This window comes from Peromyscus leucopus, chromosome 5 (genome assembly GCF_004664715.2).
Source record: "Peromyscus leucopus breed LL Stock chromosome 5, UCI_PerLeu_2.1, whole genome shotgun sequence".
NCBI lineage: Eukaryota > Metazoa > Chordata > Mammalia > Rodentia > Cricetidae > Peromyscus > Peromyscus leucopus.
This window is the reverse complement of record NC_051067.1, coordinates 99846348-99852347: the sequence shown is the minus strand read 5'-3', so window position 1 is coordinate 99852347 and position 6000 is coordinate 99846348.

Genomic DNA, 6000 nt, shown 5'->3' with positions numbered 1-6000 from the left:
TCTTGAAAGAGCTATAAAAATAATAATTCAGATCAATCTCTTTAGCAACAGATATTATTGCTTTAAGAATAATGACTAATGAGGCAACAGCTGACAATTATGTTGATCAATAATTTCATAATTAATGAAAATGGAAAAAATCTTAAGACCAGTTTAATTCTTATGTGCAAAATATATTTAAGTTTATTGTGATTTTTAAATTTAATTAAATATTCAATCATTGTATTGCTTTAAATGTCTTCATTTTCTGATTCTTAGTGATATTGTGCTATTCTCATACATCAATGCCTAGCCCAATTGTCATCAGAGAGGCTTTCCCCAGAAGATGATGGGCACAGACACAGAAATCCAAAGCCAAACCTTAGGCAGAGAGAGCGCCCAAATTAGAGATCTCCACTGGGTCCTTCCCCTTAGAGCTCCAGCACCCCTGAGGAAGAAAGGGAGGAAGAGTTGTAGGAGCCAGAGGTTTCTTAGGATGCCAGGTGACTACAGCCCACAAAATCAACTAATCAGGGCTCATAAGGACTCACAGAGACTTAAGCAGAAATCACAGGGCCTACAAAAGTTTGTGCTAGGCTGTCTGCAGTGTGTTATGTTTGTTAGCTTGGTGTTTTTTTGTGACTCCTAATAATGGTAGTGGGGGTGTCTCTGACTCTTTCACCTGCTCTTGGGAACCCCATTTCTCCCACTGGGTTGCCTTGCCCAGCCCTGATATGAAGGTTTGTACCTACTCTTATTGTATCCTGTTATGCTGTGTTTTGTTGATAACCCTGGTCAGCCTGGTCTGTATTTGAAGGGAAATGCCGGAAGAATGGATCTGGAGGAGAGGGGAAGTTGGAATGGGGCTGGGAGGAGTGGAGGGATGGGCAACTTCAGTCAGAATATATTAAACGAGAGAAGAACAAATTTAAAATATAAAATAACTATCTTCATTTCAAATCCATAAAATACAATTTTAAAAATTCTGATAGTTAACCTTAACATATTTAAGTAACCAAATTCTAAAAGCAAAATGGAATTGGAATGCTTATAGCAGAGACAGGTAATTATTTTCTAGTTTACTATGGAAAGGAAGGTGAATTCCTGTTCTAGTATCTTTTTCCTTTTTCCCTTTCAGAGGATTTGACTACAGATTTCTCAAAGGTGACTCCAGACTCTGTTGAAATGTATCCTAGTATCTTTCCTTCATACTGTTAGGCTTTCAGAGACACTCTATTAACTTTTTAGGCTATATAATGGGCATGTGTAATTCTCACATTCTCTAGGTCACAAAACACTTTTAGGGGAGGCATACTGCCCACATGTCTTTTGTCTTTAAATTTATTTTTTTTTATTTTTTCCTTCCTTCTAATACCCCCACTTCTCCAACCTTCTGAACATTCTGATCCACCCCACTTCTTTCTCTTTATAGAGAAAAATACAGGCTTCCACTTTAAAATAGATTTGGAATCATTCATAGGCTCATTTGTTACATATTCAACTCTAGTGTTCATACACAACACAAGATTCTTGAGTTACATATTAAGCGCGGGTCTTTAAACAAAGTAATCAAATGAAAAATACACAGTCAATGCTTTTTATGTGAAACAAGCCTAGTAGGCTTATTTTGAATGCTTGTTCCCCAGAGAAGTGTGTGGTTTGGGGGCGGGGGGTTGATGGGACCCTTGGGTTTGTGGCCTATCTATCAGAGTGGGTGGGTTGGCCTTGAGTGTAAGATCAGTTTCTAATTACAGCCAATCTTGCTGCTTCCTAGTCTGTCAAGATAAAGCAAGTCACATTACAGGCACTTGCCACTTCCTACCATGACTCCTTCCTAGGCATGATGGCATAGAGCTTCTCAAACCCTGAGTTAGAATAATTTTTTCATTCCTTACATGGCTTTTGTCACCTTTTTTGTTCAGTGACTAGAAAAGTAATTAATAGAGTTTGAAATATATTGAGTATGTAAAAAAATATTGTTAAAATATGAAAATGAATCATTTAAAATATCATATATCCTCCATAATAGTATAGTATCAGAAGAGATGAAATTTTCCACACATTTTTCAGCACACTGGATGGCTGCATAATTTTTGACATATGTTTGTCAGAAAATAATTGGGATAGTAGATACTTTCATCTTTGGAACTGAAGAAATTGTGAGAACTCCTTTTTCTCCTTTGTCTTCTGTCAGAAATTGGTCTGTGTTAAAAGAGGGCAAGAGAGTGAGCATAATTCCAAGGCGTGTCATCTTCCTGAGGCCTTCCAGCTAGATGATGTGCTGCATATTGAAATATAGAGAGGCTTCTTCCCCAGGGAACATGACATTTAATCCCCTGCTGGCATTATGAGCACACCCTGTCATTGCAGCAGTCACAGGAACACAAGTCTATTTCTTCTCAGAAGATTCTCGCTAATATATATGAAATGCATTGGCACTCTCGCTTTGAGATATACTCTCTCTCTAAAATACTCAGAAGGTGGCCCAGTGGGTGATCTTTTCAGAATCACACTGACTGTTAAGAAAACAATCAGAAATCCCCCTTGGGGCTCCGCACCTTAGGAATCCTTTCATGTGAATGTACAGCATCTCAGCTGTGCCACTTTCTCGTCCTAATGAAATACTGGTGAATTTATCAAGAAATTATTTTAATTTTTCTGAGAGGTCCATTAATATTCTAGGAGTTATTTACCTATAAAATATGTCTTTTCCTTAAAGTGATTTTGAAACTATATTTATTGGAAAATTGGTATTGAATACATGTATTAAATATAACTTAATAATGTATATGCATAATTATTTACTCGTGATATTTTATGAAGTATAATGACCATATTTTACAGTTATGGACCCAACAAAAAATTGCATTAAAAGTGCTGTTTATTTCAGTTGTCACTTGATGTGCATATATGTGTGTGTGCCTATGCAGATATATATAGATTCATATAAACATAATTTTATATAAGGTAAACCAAGTGTGATTTCATTGCTGTGCATTTAATAAATTACTATGCATGGTAAAAGATTTTCCGTAACTTGTCATGTGAGTGTGATTGATAATACAGAGTCTAATTTTTCACTGAAGCTTTAAAATATCTAAGTGGACTTGAAACATCAAGTACACATCTTGAGACTAATATTTGCTTTCTTAATGGGATGTGGTGAAGAAGAAAAAAAATTCGGTGGAATGGGAATGGACTAAAAAAAGGCATCCGTGTAAAGGATGCACATTCTAAGAGGATCAAGAAATGATAGGTTTGCCCACTAAAGACATAGGTAAGCTGAAATGTCTTCTGCAGGCTCTGTGTTAAATAGTAACCATTGTGTGGTGGATAGTGCCCTGGCACCAGGTCTCTTTATTGAAGGACCAGTGCCTGTTTTGAGTGAGCTCTGCCAAACAGTTTCTTTCTGCTATCAGAGACCTTGAGGGATGTTTCTACTGCAAAGAGCCGTCTTGTTTGAGGTCACATTAGCACTGAAAGATCAGTGAGGGAAAATAATAGCAGTGCATCGTGGCCCCACTTGGGACTACTTTTAAGAGACAATTCTAAGCTCTGATGCTTTCAGTGTTTTAATTATAACATTTTTATATGTATATTATACTCTGACCCTCCTACTGTCCCCCACCTGCAAAATTGCCCTCCTTTTCTTGTGCTAACCAAACCTATACCTTAGTATAAACAAGTTGCATGCTATACTCTGAGAGCTACTTCATCTGGGAATCCAGCTTTCCAATCTATAGGATTGGGGGAGACTAGCTGTCTTTGAGGAAATTGTTGAGTACATTTTCATTATTTATCCTCATGATTGGGACACTTATTTAAAAATGAGGAATATTGTTGATAAAAGAGAATAGAATGGATTGTTGAGATGGAAAGATGTTCATTCTTTTAAAGTCTATTAAACTCTGGGAAACAATGTAACTTGACCATTAGAGCATTCGTTTCCCTGATAATTATTCTCAAAATAGATTTCCCTCTTTTGAAAATTTGTGAGTCAAAGTAAACTGCCTTTATTTAAAAATCACAGAGTAATTCAGACTGTGCTGTGGCTGCCAGATCTTGGGAAAGTAATCACTTACTTCTTGTCTATTTGTGACATACTACAGCAAAAGTATGGTGTTTTAGAAAATAATTTCTATGTCTAAACATACCTTTTCCCTATTCTCCTTCTTTGGGGTGGTTAGAGATGTTGAAAGAAAACAAAACAACCCCAAATAACAAAATAATCATCCTCAAAGTAAGAAACATGTGCTAAAAGACAGACATTTCTACCCATTAGCTTCTCTACTGAGTTTCTGTTAATCAGGATTAATAGCATTTTATTTTTATTTATGTTTATGCATGTACTTGGTTTTGACTGTATATGCATCAATGTGTACAAGTTTCCCAAGATGCTAGGAGAGTGTGTCTGATCCCCTGAAGCTGGAATTACACGTGCTTGTGTTTTGTCCCATATTGATGCTGGAAACCTAATTTAGGACCTCTGCAAGAGAAAAAAACAGACTTAGCCACAGAGACATTTCTCAAGCACCATCTTCTAATATTATTTATTGTCACATGACTTATGTAAATAACCGGTACTTCCATAGACCAGAGATGGAAAACCATATTTCCAATCATTTCAAATATTATTTATTAGTATCCCATACATTATTCAATGCAAATCAAACATTTTCATCCATAGCTACATCTCTCCAAATCATTTTATTTATTTTTTAGTAGTAAACCTGTAAGGCCAATTATTACTTCCCATATGCAAATGGACAGGTGGCTACCCACAATGGCATGGCACCCTGTCAGCATCCACAGGCCTAAAGAAGTATGACTTTCCTACTCTTAGCAGCCATCAGTAGCTTCTTTGATAGAAGTACAGCCTCAGGGCTGATGCTTCAGCCATGCTTTAATTTCAACTGGCTTGATCTTATGCAGATAACCACACATGCTTCAAACTCATATGATACAGCCACGCCATGTCCAAATGCCAGCATTTCATTGCTCTCCTCTTTTCACTCACTCTTCCTCAAGTTTAAGTTTTGATCTACTGCTAGAGAGATTGTTTATTTGAGACACTTTCTGAATCTGTACTTTTATTTACTTTGCTATTTACTTTTTTAAATAATAATAATCTCAAATTGTATCACTGGAATATTAGAACTGGCTTTTGTATATTTGCAAAAGACAACTATTCTACAATTATCAATGGCATGTCTCATCTATCAAACATGAGCATTGCAGAAAATAAATTCCATAAAACTTAATTGATTACTTAATACACTAAAAGTATTTTACATTGCTTCTCATGATATTGTAGATATTAAACAATGCATACAATTAACTTGTATTGATAGGTAAAAGTACAAAATTAATTTCACCCTAGTTATTTTATGGTATCTTAATAATAGCTATATTATTGATATTGTATATGTCTATTGAATATTTTCAATGAAATTTGGGGTAGCAATCTATTCTTAAGTGCAACTTACTTTTTTTAAATATAGGCATTCATTTATTTTACATAATAGCTGCAGTTCCCCCTCCCTTCTCTCTTCCTAGTCCCCCCAACACTCCCTCAGTTCCCAGCCCCCACACCACTCCTTCTCCATTTTTATTTAGGAAAGGGTAGGTCTCCCATGAGTATCAATAAAATACAGCATATCAAGTTGCAGTAGGACTAAGCACCCATCCATATATTAAGGCTGGGCAAGGTGACCCAGTTTGAGGAGTAGGGTCACAAAAGCCAGTAAAAGAGTCAGAGTCTGTTCCCACTGTTAGGAGTCCCACAAGAGGACCAAGGTACACAACTGTAACATTTGTGCAGAAAGCCTAGGTTAGTAGCCTGCAGGCTCCCTGTTTGTCAGTTCAGCTTATGTGAGACCCTTTGATCCCAGCCTAGTTGATTCTGTGAGTTTTCTTGTGGTGTCCTTGACCCTTCTGGCTCTTACAATCCTTTCTGACCCTCTTCTGTGGGATTCCTCAAATAAGCCTAATGTTTGGTTGTAGGTCTGCCTCTGGTAAAGC